At 37.4% G+C, this 18,803-nt stretch overlaps 2 pseudogenes; both read left to right on the top strand.

Annotated features, from left to right (window-relative positions):
• Nucleotides 1-4,305: 4,305 nt before the first annotated feature.
• Nucleotides 4,306-5,961, top strand: LOC136162773 (cytochrome b-like; annotated as a pseudogene).
• A 9,574-nt stretch (nt 5,962-15,535) lies between these two features.
• On the top strand, nt 15,536-16,045 carry LOC136162883 (small ribosomal subunit protein eS19 pseudogene; annotated as a pseudogene).
• The last annotated feature ends 2,758 nt before the right edge of the window (nt 16,046-18,803 follow it).

Genomic DNA, 18,803 nt, shown 5'->3' with positions numbered 1-18,803 from the left:
TTATACCTACAACTATTTCTAATCATAACTATGCACAAAATTTATTGATACAGAATTCTCTTCTACATCTTATTTGAAGCAACACTAGTCCCAACACTTATTATTATTGCTCGATGAGATAATTAAACAGGACATCTTAATTCAGGCCTCTATTTCTTATTTTATACACTAGTAGGATCCCTCCCCCTTATAGTAACACTGGTCCCTATCCAAAATACCACAGGGTCCCTGAATTTCTTAATACTTCAATACTGAACCCAAACAATATCCAACTCTGGATCAAATGTTTTTGTATGATTAGCATGCATCATAGACTTAATGGTAAAAATACCACTCCACTGTCTTCATCTTTGATTACCTAAGCACATGTAGAAGTCCCATCGCAGGTTCCACTGTTCTTGCAGTCGTGCTACTAAAACTTGGAGGCTACAGCATATTATGAATTATAATACTACTAAATTCACTAACAGACTTCATAGGATATCCTTTTATTATATTATCTTCTTGAGGTATAATAGTAACTAGTTTAATTTGCTTATGTCAAACAGACCTAAAATCACCCATCGCATATTCTTCTGACAACCATATAGCACTTGTAATTGTAGATAGCCTTATCTAAATACCTTGAAGCTATATATGGGGTGGAAACGAAATCATTAATCACAGTCATGTCTGACTCTTTGCTACCCCATGGACTATAGCCTGCCAGGCTCCTCTCTCCATGGGACTTTTCAGGCAAGAATACTGGAGTGGGTTGTCATTTCCTTCTCCAGAGGATCTTCCCGGATCAAACCCAGATCTTATATATAAATATAAATCCCACGAATTTATGCTGAATAGGCATCATGCTATTGCCTATTCAGGAATCAAATCCAGATCTCTTGCATTGCAGGCAGATTCTTTACCATCAGGGCCACAGGGAAGCCCTTATATAGGGGTTACCACTCTAATAACTGCCCATGGCCTTGCATCATCTATACTATATTCTGTTTGGCAAATTCAAATTATTAACAAATTTACAGCCAAACAATAATTCTAGCCCAAGACCTAGAAATATTTCTCTCATTAATAGCAATCTGGTGATTATTACCAAACCTGGTAAACCTACCCCTCTACCATTAATTTAATTGGAGAATTAATTATAGTAGTATCTTTCTCGTGATCAAACATTACAATTATTCTAATATGAGTCAATATAGTAATTACTGCCTTATACTCCCTGTACATATTAGTCATAACACAGCAAGTGAAATATACACACCATACCAACAATATCTCAACATCCTTTACATGAGAAAATGACCTCATATCACGCCACATCTTACCCTTCCTACTCCTATCATTAGATCCCAAAATTGTTTTAGGTCCCTATACTGTAAACATAGTTTTTAAAAAATGCTAGATTGTGAATCTAATAACACAAGATTATCCCCTTTGTATTTACAGAAAAAGTCTGCAAGAACTGCTAACTCATGCCTCCATGTCTAATAACACGGCTTTTTCAGACTTTTAAAGGATAGTAGTTATCCATTGGTCTTAGGAACCAAAAAATTGGTGCAACTCCAAATAAAAGTGATAAACTTATTCTCCTCTTTCACACTAGCCACTCTATTTACATTAATTATACCAATCATAATAACAAGTAGCAACATTTATAAAACTAACATATACCAATCAAATGTAAAAACCACTATTTCATATACCTTAATTATTAGCATAATCTGAACAATAATATTTATTCATACAGGCCAAGAGATAATTATTTCAAACTGATGCTGAATTACTATCCAAACTCTTATATTATCACTCAGCTTCAAAATAGATTATTTCTCAGTAATATTCATACCAGTAGCACTATTTGTCACATGATCAATCATAGAATTCTTAATATGATATAGGCACTCAGACTCCAGTATCAATCAATTCTTTAAGTATCTTCTCCTTATTACAATATTAATTCTTGTTACTGCTAATAACCTCTTCCAGCTTTTCATGGGATGAGAAGGAATAGGAATTTTATCTTTCCTACTTATCGGATGATGAAAAAGACAAGCAGATGCAAACACAGCAGCCCTACAAGCAATCTTATATAACTGTATTGGAGATATTGAATTTATCAGAGCAATAGCATGAAGCCTATTCAGCATAAATTCATGGGATTTATAAATTTTTGTGCTTGACTTAAATAACTCCAGTTTACCTCTGCTAGCCGCAACTGGAAAATCCACTCAATTCGGCCTCCACCCATTACCTTCAGCAGTAAAAGGCACTACCTCAGTCTCAGACCTACCCCACTGCAGCACCCTAGTGGTAGCAGGTCATCTTTTTTACTCATTCATTTTTATCCTTTGACAGAAAATAACAACTTTACTCAAACAATTATATTATGTTTAGGAGCCATTATCACACTATTTACAGCAATATGTACTCTTACCCAAAATGATGTCCAAAAATCTATTGCCTTCTCTACCTCTAGTCATTCAGGCCTTATAATAGTAACAATTGGCATTAACTAACTTTACCTAGCATTTCTTCACATTTGTACTCACACTTTTCTTAAAGTTATATTATTCATAAGCTCTGAATCTATCATCCACAGCCTGAATAATGAATAAGACATCAGAAAAATAGGATGTCTATTTAAGACAATACCATTTATCATGATGCAGGAGATCTGGGTTCAATCCCTGGGTGGGGAAGATCCCCTGGAGGAGGGCATCATAACCCACTCCAGTATTCTTGCCTAGGAAATCCCATGGATAGAGGAAAGAGGAGCCTGGTGGGCTACAGTCCATGGGATTTCAAAGAGTCGGACATGACTGAGCAACTTTTACCACAACAGCCCTCATTATTGGCAGCCTAGCACCAACAGGAGTACCTTTCCTCAGTGGATTTTATTGCAAAGACCTAATCATCAAACCCCCCAGCATGTTTTATATTAATGCCTGACCTCTTTTAATATCTCTAATCACTACCTCCCTCACGGCTGTCTACAATACCCGCATTATCTTCTTTGAAACTCTAGGGCAACCTCGATTCTCTACCTCAGCTATCATTAATGAAAACAAGCCCCTCCTAACTAATTCTATTAGATGCTTACTGAAGTGTTTTCACTGGTTTTATTTCCAACAACATTCCTCCAACAATTCCCCAAATAACTATACCTTACTACCTACAATTAACTGCCATTGCTGTAACCATTCTAGGTTTCACTCCAGCACTTGAAATTAATAGCATTACACCAAACCTAAAATCAGTTATCCATCAAATACATTCGAGTTCTTCAATCTCTTAGGATATTTTCCCACCATTATTCACTGGCTTGCATTCTATCTAAATCTATCAACAATCAAAAATCAGCATTCGCCTTTCTAGATTTAATCTGATTAGAAAATATTTTACCAAAAACCACCTCCCTTAGTCTAATAAAAATCTTCATGTTAGTATTGGATCAGAAAGGCTTTAATTAAATTATATTTCCTTTCATTCTTCATAACCCTTCTCCTTAGCACAATTCTATTTTATTTCCATGAGTAATTTCCATAATAACCACAACACCAATTAACAATGACAACCGGTGACAACCACTAATCATTCTTATAGCTTCTTCACTAAAAAATCAAGAATCCCCTATATTATAAATTACTCAGTTCTCTAAATCATTAAATTTATACACAATCTCCACCTCCTCATCCTTTAAGGCAAGAAAACTATTGAAAATTCCATAATTAAACCAGAAAGAAATGCCCCCAGTACAGTCTTATTGGAGACCCAAACCTTACCACTAACATCCCTGCTAAATAAATTAAAATGCTATTAAATGTAAAAATGACCCACCAAAATTTAATACAGTACTACAACCAACACTACCACATACAACCAAACCAAGCCCACCATAAACAGGTAAAGGTTTTGAAGAGAAACCCACAAAACCAATCACAAAAATAGTACCTAAAATAAATACAATGTACATTATCATTATTCTTACTAATCTAACTATGACCAATGACATGAAAAATCATCATTGTTATTCAACTGCAAGAACACTAATGACCAATATTCAAAGATCACACCTGCCAGAAGATAAGGGCTTCCCTGGTTGCTCACTTGGTAAAGAGTCGGCTTCCCAATGCAGGAGATTCAGGTTCAGTCCCTGAGTCAGGAAGATCCCCTGCAGAAGGGAATGTCTACCCACTCCAGTATTCTTGCCTGGAGGATCCTATGGTCAGAAGAGCCTGGTGGGCTACAGTCCACGGGGTCACAAAGAGTCGGACATGACTGGGCAACTAACACTTGCAGAAGGCAATGGCGTAATAATAGCAAAATAATGAAGGAAAATGATTGTTGACACAAATTCTAAGCTCAGGTAAACAATAATTCAATAGAGAGAGCATATTTAGACAATATAAAGAAGAAAGAATTTGCCACTAACTAAATCTAACTAGAAAAATTACTAAAGGATAAACCCCAGAAAGGAATTTCAACTCAGAAGGAACAAATAAGACTGAAGAAACAGAAAAGAGCTGACCAAATAAATCAGTAAATATGTGAATTGATCTAACTATAATCAGTTGTATAAAATGATAGTAATGTCTTGAACAGTTTGAAAACAAACTGGAAATAAAATACCATAAAAAAAAGAAAATCACACCCACTACTAAAAATTATTAATAATGCATTTATTGACCTCCCAGCCCCATCAAACATCTCATCATGATGGAATTTTGAATCTCTGCTAGATATCTGTTTAATTTTATAAATCTTAACAGGCTTGTACCTAGTAATATGCTACACATCAGATAAAATAATCACCTCATCAATCATACACATTTGCCAAAACGTAAATTACAGATGAATTATCCGATATATACATGCAAACAGGGCTCCCATTTTCTTTATCTGCCTGTTCATCAAGGTAAGATGTGGCCTACACTATGTCTTCTCAGAAGCATGAAACATTGGGGGCTATTCTATTAATACTAGTCACAGTCACAGCCACAGCATTTATAGGCTATTACCACCTTGAGTACAAATATCATTCTGAGGAGCAATAGTAATTGCTAATCTCCTTTCAGTAGTCCCATGTATTGGCACAGATCTTGTTGAGGAAATCTGAGGTGAGTTTTCAGTAGATAAAGCAACTCTCGCACAATTCTTCCTTTGCCTTTCACTTTATTCTTCCATTTGTTATTGCAGCACTAGCATCATCCATTTCACTACCCCTCCATGAAACAGGATCCAGTAATCCAAAAGGAATTTCGTCTGATACACACAAGAAACCATTTCACCCATATTAAACAATTAAAGCTATTTTAGGTGCCTTGTTACCAGTTCTGATATTAATAATATTAGCCCTATTTTCACCTGACTTATTAGGAGACCCTGATAACTATACCCCAGCAAACCCCCTCAATACACCGCCCCATACTAAACACAAATGGTATTTCTTATCCACATATTCAGTCCTTCTATCGAGCCCTAGAAAACTAGGAAGGGTTTTAGTGGATATCTTTTCTATCCTGATCAGTACTAGTATCATTGCTTCATACATCTAAGCAATGAAGCATAACATTCTGACCCCTTGTGCTTTGTTGCTCAGTCACGTCCGACTTTGTGACCCCATGGGCTGTGGCCTGTCAGATTCCTCTGCCCATGGGATTCTCCACGCAAGAATATTAGAGTGGGTTTCCATGCCCTCCTCCAGAGAATCTTCCCCACCAAGGAACTGAACCCACATCTCCTTTGTTTTCTCCGTTGCAGGTGGATTCTTTATCTGACCCCTTATCCCATGTCTATTCTGAATTCTAATAGCAGACCTATTAACACTAACATGAATTGGAGGACAAGCAGTAGAACAGGGTCATCATTACGATCAGACAGTTAGCATCAATCCTGTATTTTTCCCTAATTCTAGTTCTAACACCCGTAACTAATATCATGGAAAATAGTCTCCTAAAATGAAGAGTTTGCATAGTTTATTTATTACCCCAGTCTTGTAAATCAAAAAAGGGGAAAAATAAATCTCCCTAAGACTCAAGGAAGAAGCTAAAGCTCCATCATCAGCACCAAAGCTGAAATTCTACTTAAACTATTCCCTGAAATTTTGTTGTAATACACTGTCAAGATTTTTAAGTACTATGTCAGTGTTGAAATAACCTAATTCCACCAAACCCCCCAAGTACTTCATGCATACTTATATCTCCTTCTTCTATTATATATATAAAACATATAACTATTTTATTATATATTAAATATAGATAATATAATTATATATAAGTACATATGTAATTATATTAAATATGTATAATTTTATATACTTGTTTTAGCATGCCAGGCTTCCCTGTCCTTTACCATCTCCTGGAGCTTACTCAAACTCATGTCCATTGAGTCAGTGATGCCATCTAAGCATCTCATCCTCTGTCATCCCCTTTTCTCTCCTCCTGACTTCAATCTTTATCAGCATTGGGGTCTTTTCTTTATATATATATATATATATAATTATATTAACTATTTAATATATAGTAAATATACATAATTATATTAGCTATGTATAAATATATTCAGTGTAACATCTGCCTCATACATGGGCTGCTTCTTGGTTTCATTTTTAAGTAATGCTATTTATTTATTTTTGGCTGTGTTGGGTCTTTGTTGCTATATGGGCTTTTCCCTAGTTGTAGAGAGCAAGGGCTTCTCACTGCAGTGGCTTCTCTTGCTGTGGAGCCCAGGCTCTGGAGCACAGGCTCAACAGTTATGGTGCAAGGGCCTAGCTGTTCCATGGCATGTGGGATCTTCCCGGATCAGGGATTGAACCCGTGTCTCCTGTACTGGCAGACAGGTTCTTTATCCGCAGTGGTATCCCTGCTCTCTCCCCAGACCAGCTTATATTAGGTGTGATAGGTGCTTGTTTAATGAGAAAAAGAAAGGTAAATTCCATGGAAAGACAGCTCTTTATACATCTCTGTTCCCTGGGTTTATGCACCTGTTTCCCCCCCAAATGCTTCAGCCTGATTTGAGAAACAGGTAAATCACCAAACTATTGAGTTGGCCCAAAGGTTCATTTGAGTTTTTCCATAAGATCCTGTGAAAAATACCCAAAAGTTAGAAACATTAGAAAATATTAGAAAAGCACTGGCCTGCCATAAGCAAAACTCTTCAGTCTTAACTCACTGCTCCGCAGCCTGAATGAGGTGAATTCCTTTGGCCCTAACATTTCCCCCAGTATCTAGTCTTGCCTGTGCTCCTTTTGTATGAACACTGCTGCAGTTTTATCCCAGAGAAACATTTCATCAGTTTCAGAGGGATCAGGTGCCAGGCCACTTCACAAAGGCTCTGTAGGGGTGGAGGACAGTGTGTTGCCCATGAAGAACTCCAATGGGTGTCCATCCCGTGACCTCAAACTGTAAGAGATCTTCATTTGCAAGTGCAGAGTTTTCAATAAACGATCTTGACAAAGGTTCACTCACTCTTTGGGGAGCACTTTCACTCTGTGAAGCAGCCTGTTCCAATTTTTTTTAATTTTGAGCTAACCTCAGCTTCACGAGCATCTAGGCACGGGTTCTGATTGTGCCCTCAGGCTCTCCAAGAATAAGACTCCTTCTCCAGACATCCTTCAGTTGTTTGTAAATGAGTGACCAGGTCACTCTGGGTGTGACATCCCCAGCAGGGGTCCCCTGGATGACCTGGTCATCCTCTCTGATATGTCATATACTCAAGAGTCTTAGCTTTAAAAATATAAGAGTCAACACCTATCCTTCTGAAACTATTCCCAAAACATGCTGAAGAAGGAACACTTCCAAACTCATTCTATGAGGCCATCATCACCCTGGTATCAAAATCAGACAAAGGTAACACTCAAAAAAAGAAAATTATAGGCCAGCATCACTGATGAGCATAGATATAAAAATACTCAAGAAAATACTAGCAAATCAAATCCAACATTACATTAAAAAGATCATACACCATGATCAAGTAGGATTTATCCAAGGAATGCAAGAATTTTTCAATATCCACAAATTAGTGTGAAACACCACATCAACAAATTCAATAAAAACCATATGATCATCTCAATACTTTTGATATAAAAAAGTCAACATCCATTTATGAAATCATCTCTCCAGAAAGCAGGTATAGAGGGAACCTACCTCGATGTAATACAGACCATGTGTAACAAACCCACAGCTAAAATCATACTCTAAACAATGAAAAGCTAAAAGCATTTTCTCTAAGATCAAGAGCAAGACAAGGATGTCCACTCTCATCACATTTATTCAGCATAGTTTAGGAAGTGCTAGCTACAGAAATCAAAGAAGAAGAAATAAAAGGAATCCAAATTGGAAAAGAAGTAAAACTGCCACTGTTTGAAAATGACATGATACTATACAAAGAAATCCTACAGATGCCAACTAGAGCTCAGGAATGAATTCAACAAAGTTGCAGGATACAAAGTTAATAGACAAAAATCTGGTGCATTTCTACACACTAATGACAAAAGATCAGAAAGAGAAATTAAAGAGATAATCCCATTTACCATTCCATCAAAAAGAATAAACTACCTAGGAATAAACTTACCCAAGGAGGCAAAAGATCTATACGCTGAAACCTGTAAGATGCTGATGAAAGAACTCAGAGAAGACACAAACAGATGGAAAGATATACTGTGTTTTTGGATTGGAAGAATCGGTACTGTCAATACTGTCAGAATGACAATACTACCCAAGGCAATACACAGATTCAGTACAATCTCTATCAAATAAACAATGGCTTTTATTTTTTTACAGAACTAGAACAAAAAATTTTAATTTGTATGGAAACACAAAAGACTTTGAATAGCCAAAGCAATTTTGAGAAAGAAAAACAGCGCTGGAGGAATCAGGCTCCCTGATTTCAGACTATACTCTGTGTGTGTATTAGTCACACAGTTGTGACCCCATGGACTGTAACCCACCAGGCTCCTCTGTCCATGGAATTCTCCAGGCAAGGATACTGGAGTGGGTAGCCATCCCCTTCTCTAGGGGATCTTCTGACCCAGAGATCAGACTATACTACATAGCTACAAAGTAATCAAAACATTATGGTACTGTCACAGAACCAGAAATATAGATCAATGGAATAGGACAGAAAACCCAGAAATAAACTCACACAGCTACAGTCAATCTACGATTGACAAAGGAGGCAAGAATATACAATGGAGAAAACGTCTCTTCAATAAGTGGCACTGGGAAAACTGGACATGCAGAAGCATGAAATTAGAACACTTCCTGACACCATACACAAAAATAAACTCAGAATGGATTAAAAACCTAAATGTAAGACTGGATAGCTTATAGAAGACAAAAATCAATATCTTTTTGGATCCATTTCCTAGAGTAATGAAAATAAAAATGAAAACCAAATGGGACCTGATTAAAGACAAAAGGTTTTGCACAGCAAAGGAAACTTTAAACAAATGAAAAGACAACTACAAAATGTGAGAAAATATTTGCAAAATCATCATGTGCAAATAATGCAACCAACAAGGTATTAATTTCCAAAATATATAAACAGCTCAATTGCAGAAAATAAATAAACAACCCAATCAAAAAGTGAGCAGATCTAAAGGGACTTTTCTCCAAAGAAAACAAATGAATGGCCAACCACATGAAAATATGCTCAATATTGCTAATAATTAGAGAAACACAAGTTGAAACTACAATGAGGTATCACCTTACTCCAGTCAGAATGGCCACCATTAAAAAATCTATGAACAACAAATGCTGGAGAAAGCATGGAGATAAGGGAACCCTCCTGCACTATTGGTGGGAATGTAAATTAGTGCAGCCACTATAGAAAACAGTACAGAGGTCCTTAAGAAACTAAAAGTAGAGTTGCCACATGATGCAGCAACCCCACTCCTGGGCCTATATCAGAGGAAACTCTAATTTGAAAAGATATATGAACCTCAATGTTCTTCTATTTACAACAGCCAGGACATGGAAGCAATATATATGTCCATATACAGATGAATGGATAAAGAAGATATAGTATATATATAAGTGAAATATTACTCAGCCATAAAAAGGAAGGAAATATGCCATTTGCATCAACATGGATGGACCTAGAGATGTTCCTACTAAGTGAAGCAAGTCAGAGAAAGACAAACACCATATCACTTATACGTGGAATCTAAAATATGACAAAACCTGAGCTTATTAACAGAACAGACTCACAGACATAGAGAACAAACTATGATTACCAAAGGGGAAGGGGGTGGACAGGTAAATTAGGAGTTGGAGATTGACATACACATACTATTACATATAATATTGATGAGACTTCCCAGGTGATGCTCATGGTAAAGAACCTGCCTGCCAGTGCAGGAGATGCCTGAGACAAGGGTTCTATCCCTAGGTCAGGGAAAGTACTGCATTATTTGCTTTTGTGTGTGTGTGCTCAGTTGCTAAGTTGTGTCTGACTCTTTGCGACCCCATGGACTGTAGCCTGCCCAGTTCCTCTGTCAACAGGATTTTCCAGCAAGAATACTGGAGTGGGTTGTCATTTCCTCCTCCAGAGAATATTCCTGACCCAGGGATCGAACCTGCATCTCCTGCATTGCAGGCAGTTTCTTTACCGCTGAGCCACCAGGGAAGCCCATTATTTGTTTTTACTAACCTTCAACTCAAATTTAGCCTTTTGTTCATTATAATGGTAGACAACAAATTGCAATAGTATTGGTTCTTACCTGGGAGTTTGTCACCTAGTATACCTGTCACCTGGGTTTGATCCCTGGGTTGGGAAGATTCACTGGAGAAGGGCATGGCAACCCACTTCAGGTTGTGAAGATCCCCTGAAGGAGGACATGGCAACCCACTCCAGTATTCTTGCCTGGAGAATCCCCATGGACAGAAGAGCCTGGCAGGCTACAGTCCATGGGGTCACAAAGAGTTGGACACGACTGAGCGACTAAGCACATACCTGTCAGCAAATCTTGTTATTTGTATCATTCAGAAGCACACTTGTTACTATATCTCTAATTCATATTTTAAAGTGTTGACAACTGTTTTGATATAATTGTTTTCATCTGTAATATTGTGCATTTTATTTTAGGCATTAAAAAGCATTATTTTTAGAAGAGATTTCCCAGACACACAAAAATGGCAAAAACCATAGGATTTTAAGTGAGTGGTCAGAAGACATTCCTAGTGGTCCAGTGGTTGAGAATCCACCTGCCAATGCATAGGACATGGGTTTGATCCCTGGTCCTGAAAGACCACACATGATTTGGAGCAGCTGGGCCGGTCTACCACAACTACTGAGATGGAACTCTGGAGCCCACACATTGCAACTACTGAAGCCAATACACCTGGAGTCCATGCTCTACAGCAAGAGAAGCCACCACAATGAGAAGCCCATGCACCACAACTAGAGAGTACCCCTACTTGCTGCAACTAGAGAAAAACCCATGCAGCAATGAAGACCCAGTGCAATCAAAAATAAATAAATATTATTTATCAAGACCTCACCTTCCAATGCAGGGGTGTTCATTTGATCCCTAGTTAGGAAGCTAAGATCCCACATGCCTCCTGACCAAAAAAACCAAATCATAAAACAGAAGCAACACTGTAACAAATTCAATAAAGACTAAAAGTAGTCCACATCAAGCACTGCAATATGTAAGGCAAATGCTAACAAGAATGAAGGGGGAAATTAACAATAACACAATAATAGTGGAAGACTTTTATACCTCACTCACACCTATGGACAGATCAACTAAACAGAAAATTAACAAGGAAACACAAACTTTAAATGACACAATGATCCAGCTAGACCTAATTGATATCTATAGGACATTTCACCCCAAAACAATCAATTTTACCTTTTTCTCAAGTGCACACGGAACCTTCTCCAGAATATATCACATCCTGGGCCATAAATCTAGCCTTGGTAAATTCAAAAAAATTGAAATCATTCCAGTCATCTTTTCTGACCACAATGCAGTAAGATTAGATCTCAATTACAGGAAAAAAAACTATTAAAAATTCCAACATATGGAGGCTAAATAACACGCTTCTGAATAACCAACAAATCATAGAAGAAATCAAAAAAGAAATAAAAATATGCATAGAAAAGAATGAAAATGAAAACACAACAACCCCAAACCAACAAATCATAGAAGAAATCAAAAAAGAAATAAAAATATGCGTAGAAACGAATGAAAATGAAAACACAACAACCCAAAACCTATGGGACACTGTAAAAGCAGTGCTAGGGGGAAGGTTCATAGCAATACAGGTTTACCTCAAGAAACAAGAGAAAAGTCAAATAAATAACCTAACTCTACACCTAAAGCAACTAGAGAAGGAAGAAATTAAGAATCCCAGGGTTAGCAGAAGGAAAGAAATCTTAAAAATTAGGGCAGAAATAAATGCAAAAGAAACTAAAGATACCATAACAAAAATTAACAAAGCTAAAAGCTGGTTTTTTGAAAAGGTAAATAAAATTGACAAACTGTTAGCCAGACTCATCAAGAAACAAAGGGAGAAGAACCAAATCAACAAAATTAGAAATGAAAATGGACAAATCACAACAGACAACACTGAAATACAAAGGATCATAAGAGACTACTACCAGCAGCTATACACCAATAAAATGGACAACTTGGAAGAACTGGACAAATTCTTAAAAAAGTATAACTTTCCAAAACTGAACCAAAAAGAAATAGAAGATCTTAACAGACCCATCACAAGCACGGAAATCAAAACTGTAATCAGAAATCTTCCAGCAAACAAAAGTCCAGGGCCAGATGGCTTCACAGCTGAATTCTACCAAAAATTTAGAGAAGAGCTAACACCTATCTTACTCAAACTCTTCCAGAAAATTGCAGAAGAAGGCAAATTTCCAAACTCATTCTATGAGGCCACCATCACCCTAATGCCAAAACCAGACAAAGAAGCCACAAAAAAAGAAAACTACAGGCCAATATCACTGATGAACATAGATACAAAAATCCTTAACATAATTCTAGCAAACAGAATCCAACAACATATTGAAAAGATCATTCATCATGACCAAGTGGGCTTTATCCCAGGAATGCAAAGATTCTTTAATATCCACAAATTAATCAATGTAATACACCACATTAACAAATTGAAAGATAAAAACCATATGATTATCTCAATAGATGCAGAAAAAGCTTTTGACAAAATTCAACATCCATTTGTGATAAAAACTCTCCAGAAAGCAGGCATAGAAAGAACATACCTCAACATAATAAAAGCTATATATGACAAACCGACAGCAAACATTATCCTCAATGGTGAAAAATTGAAAGCATTTCCCTTAAAGTCAGGAACAAGACAAGGGTGCCCACTCTCACCACTACTATTCAACATAGTTTTGGAAGTGTTGTCCACAGCAATCAGAGCAGAAAAAGAAATAAAAGGAATCCAGATAGGAAAAGAAGAAGTGAAACTCTCACTGTTTGCAGACGACATGGTCCTCTACATAGAAAACCCTAAAGACTCTACCAGAAAATTACTAGAGCTAATCAATGAATACAGTAATGTTGCAGGATATAAAATTAACACACAGAAATCCCTTGCATTCCTATATACTAACAATGAGAAAACAGAAAGAGAAATTAAGGAAACAATATCATTCACCATTGCAACAAAAAGAATAAAATACTTAGGAGTATATCTACCTAAAGAAACAAAAGACCTATACATAGAAAACTATAAAACACTGATGAAAGAAATCAAAGAGGACACAAACAGATGGCAAAATATACCATGTTCATGGATTGGAAGAATCAATATTGTCAAAATGGCTATTCTACCCAAAGCAATCTATAGATTCAATGCAATCCCTATCAAGCTACCAACGGTATTTTTCACAGAACTAGAACAAATAATTTCACAATTTGTATGGAAATACAAAAAACCTTGAATAGCCAAAGCAATCTTGAGAAAGAAGAATGGAACTGGAGGAATCAACCTGCCTGACTTCAGGCTCTACTACAAAGCCACAGTCATCAAGACAGTATGGTACTGGCACAAAGACAGAAATATAGATCAATGGAACAGAATAGAAAGCCCAGAGATAAGTCCACATACCTATGGACACTTTATCTTCGACAAAGGAGGCAAGGATATACAATGGAATAAAGACAACCTCTTTAACAAGTGGTGCTGGGGAAACTGGTCAACTACTTGTAAAAGAATGAAACTAGAGCACTTTCTAACATCATACACAAAAATAAACTCAAAATGGATGAAAGACCTAAATGTAAGACCAGAAACTATAAAACTCCTAGAGGAGAACATAGGCAAAACACTCTCCAACATAAATCACAGCAGGATCCTCTATGACCCACCTCCCAGAATATTGGAAATAAAAGCAAAAATAAACAAATGGGACCTAATGAAACTTAAAAGCTTTTGCACAACAAAGGAAACTATAAGTAAGGTGAAAAGACAGCCCTCAGATTGGGAGAAAATAATAGCAAACGAAGCAACAGACAAAGGATTAATCTCAAAAACATACAAGCAACTCTTGCAGCTCAATTCCAGAAAAATAAATGACCCAATTAAAAAATGGGCCAAAGAACTAAACAGACATTTCTCCAAAGACATACAGATGGCTAACAAACACATGAAAAGATGCTCAACATGACTCATTATCAGAGAAATGCAAATCAAAACCACAATGAGGTACCATTACACGCCAGTCAGGATGACTGCTATCCAAAAGTCTACAAGCAATAAATGCTGGAAAGGGTATGGAGAAAAGGGAACCCTCTTACACTGTTGGTGGGAATGCAAACTAGTACAGCCACTATGGAGAACAGTGTGGAGATTCCTTAAAAAACTGGAAATAGAACTGCCATATGACCCAGCAATACCACTCCTGGACATACACACCAAGGAAACTAGATCTGAAAGAGACACATGCACCCCAGTGTTCATTGCAGCAATGTTTATAATAGCCAGGACATGGAAGCAACCTAGATGCCTATCAGCAGACGAAAGGATAAGGAAGCTATGGTACATATACACAATGGAATATTACTCAGCCATTAAAAAGAATTCATTTGAATCAGTTCTAATGAGATGGATGAAACTGGAGCCCATTATACAGAGTGAAGTAAGCCAGAAAGATAAAGACCAATACAGTATACTAACGCATATATATGGAATTTAAAAAGATGGTAATGATAACCCTATATGCAAAACAGACAAAGAGACACAGATGTACAGAACAGACTTTGGGACTCTGTGGGAGAAGGTGAGGGTGGGATGTTCTGAGAGAATAACATTGAAACAAGTATACTATCAAGGGTGAAACAGATCACCAGCCCAGGTTGGATGCATGACACAAGTGCTCAGGGCTGGTGCACTGGGAAGACCCAGAGAGATCAGATGGGGAGGGAGATGGGAGGGGGGATTGGGATGGGGAACACATGTAAATCCATGGCTTATTCACGTCAATGTATGGCAAAAACCACTACAATATTGTAAAGATATTAGCCTCCAACTAATAAAAAAATTTTTCCCTTTCCCCTGGCTGGCAGCGCGGAGGCCGCACGATGCCTGGAGTTACTGTAAAAGACGTCAACCAGCAGGAGTTCGTCAGAGCTCTGGCAGCCTCCCTCAATAAGTCCAGGAAGCTGAAATTCCCTGAATGGGTGGACACCGTCAATCTGGCCAAGCATAAAGAACTTGCTCCCTACGATGAGAACTGGTTCTACACACGAGCTGCTTCCATGGCACGGCACCCCTACCTCCGGGGTGGCACTGGGGTTGCATGACCAAGATCTATGGGGGGCATCAGAGAAATGGTGTCATACCCAGCCACTTCAGCAGAGGCTCCAAGAGCGTGGCCCAGCGGGTCCTCCAAGCCCTGGAGGGGCTGAAAATGGTGGAAAAGGACCAAGATGGGGGCCGCAAACTGATGCCTCAGGGACAGAGAGATCTGGACAGAATCGCTAGACAGGTGGCAGCTGCCAACAAGAAGCATTAGAACAAATGACGCTGGATTAATAAATTGCCTCATTTGTAAAACAAAATTTTTTAAAATAAATAGATAATCAACTTGGAGTCTCTAGCAGGAGGGCAGATTAGATAACCTGGGCTATCAATGCTCCAATAGAAGCAAATGAATGCCACATATGGTTTTTTAAAATCTTTTTTAAATGCATCTCTTAGGAAGTAGGGACTTCCAACCTCTGGGATCTAATGCCTGATGATCTGAGGTACAGCTGATATAATAATAATAGAAGCAAAGTATACAATAAATGTAACATACTTGAATCATCCAAACACCAATTTCCCCAAACCCTAGTCTGTGGAAAAACTGTCTTCCAAGAAACCCATCCCCAGTGCCTAAAAGGTTAGGAACACTGTCTTAGATGATACAAAAGTCAGGGATCTGCAGATTCCCAAGATGAACAGGTCTTCCCTGATGGCTCAGCGGTAAAGAATCCACCTACAATGCCAGAGACACAGGCTCAATCCCTGGGTGAGGAAGATCTCCTGGAGGAGCAAATAGCAACCCATTTCAGTATTCTTGCCTGGAGAATCCCATGGACAGAGGAGCCAGGCGGGCTAGAGCCCATGAGTGTTGCAAAGCGTCGGACACAACTGGGCAAGCATGCACACTATTGCCAAGATGAAGGGCACGCAGACTTTGCCTGGAGGAGACTGCAGAGTCCCACAGAACCTATTCTTCTCTGAAGTCTGCCCAGCACTCGGGACAGGAGACAAAGGCCTGATCAGATGACCCGGATCAGGTTGAACCCCAGAGGCTCCACCATGATGTGGGGTCTGTGTCAAATCAATCCGTCACACCGAAACGTGCAGTGAGGATGCTCTGGGTGGGTGTGGATGGATGGGTGGGAGAGGACACCAGGAGAACAGGAACCACAAGGGGAGGGTCTACAGACACACACGTGGAGTTAATCTACACTGAGGGGTCCCAGTTTGCAGATGCTCACACTCTAGCCCTGGCACCTGCACTCTGGGCCTCAAGCAACAAGAAATCCAACTGCTGGTTGGAAGAATCCAACTTAATTCAGGCTTCAGTTATTCATGAACAAAACACTTCCAAAACCAATGAGCATACTATGGCTAGAAATCACAGGACATCCAACCACGTCCAGGAAGCACAGAGTCCCAGGCAGGATAAACCCAAGGAGGAACACACCAAGACACACAGTAATCAAACTAACAAAGACTACAGTCAGAGGTAAAATATTAAAAGCAACAAGGAAAAAACAACAAATAACATACAAGGGGACTCCCATCAGGCTATATATTGACTGATTTCTCAGCAGAAACTCTACAAGCCAGAAGGGAATGGCATGAAATATTTAAAGTGATGAAAGGAAAGAACCTACCACCAAGAATACTCTACCCAGCAAGACTCTTCTTCAGATTTGATGGAGAAATCAAAAACCTTTCAGGCAAGCAAAAGATAAGTGAATTCAGCACCACCAAACCAGCTTTACAACAAATGCTAAAGGAACTTCTCTAGGCAGGAAACAAGAGAGGGAAAAGACTTACCTACAGAAAATAAATGCAAAACAATTAAGAAAATGATAATAAAATCATACATATTGATAATTATTGTAAATGTAAATGGATTAAATGCACCAACCATAAGACAGAGACAGACTGTGGATGTGTGCACTTCTACTTACCACATCACTCTGCTTGACCCCCCAAATTGTATGTAATTATTTTATATTGTTAGGTTAATCATGTTCCCATTATGCCTTGCCATTGTAATTATCTTTTATTTTTGGTCTGGCTATTAATAATGAAAACTGATAAACGTCTTTCACTATTGTGATTATGGAACCATTACTCACTTAATACCATTGTATCATGAGTGGTCAACAGAAAAATTACAGAATTCTATATCATCAAAACTACCATTTAATAGAAAAAACTGTAATTACTTTTTAAAACCCAGATGATATCAGAATTATCTTGGAATTTTTTGAAAAATACAAATGTCTAGGTATTACTTTTATTTCACCAGAGCTCCAGATATGTTTCTAATGAGCAGCCACATTTACAAACTGGATTATATGAGGATCTTTTACTTTTATCTAGTTTGTTTCATGTTTTCTATTTCATATTCAGTGCTGCCATTTTATTTAGTTTGTTTTACAATTTCTTCATCTCTTTTTTTGATGTTCTTTCTTAAGCCTTTATCAAGTATAGTACAAAAGCTCTTGTATACATATGTATAATATGTATAATATATATATTTTAGAAAACTTATGAATTTTTGCCTAACTAAATAATTTATGACATTTTGTTTCCACTTGTTTGACTTAGTATGAATAGAATGCTAGATTTTAATTTAAAAAAAATAGACATGCAACAAGCAAATAAATGTTTACTATAGCACAGGGAACTGCAATCAATAAGTGTAATAATATATAATGGAAAATAATTTCAAAAATAATATATGTGTATATGTACAACTGAATCACACAATTAAGAATTCTACTTTTTGAAATCTAGTAATGTTTACCCTTTTGTCAGTTTTACTAAATGTAAAACTTGGATATCTAAAAATGTATGAGATACGAAATTTTAAATATATTTGTGTAGGATATAAGGTTAATATAAATAGAAATCTATTACATTTAAATTATTAAGGACATAATTCAAGATGCTCCTATTCTTATTTTTTCTGCACTTGACAAAATATTCTCAGAGAAATGTTAAGATGTCACTATATTTTTTTCTTCTCCCTTGTATTTCTTCTGATTTTTGTATATGTATCTTTGTTTTTTTGTTGTTAGGTGTTTA

This window comes from Muntiacus reevesi, chromosome 3 (assembly GCF_963930625.1).
Source record: "Muntiacus reevesi chromosome 3, mMunRee1.1, whole genome shotgun sequence".
NCBI lineage: Eukaryota > Metazoa > Chordata > Mammalia > Artiodactyla > Cervidae > Muntiacus > Muntiacus reevesi.
This window is presented reverse-complemented; position numbering and strand designations above follow the sequence as displayed.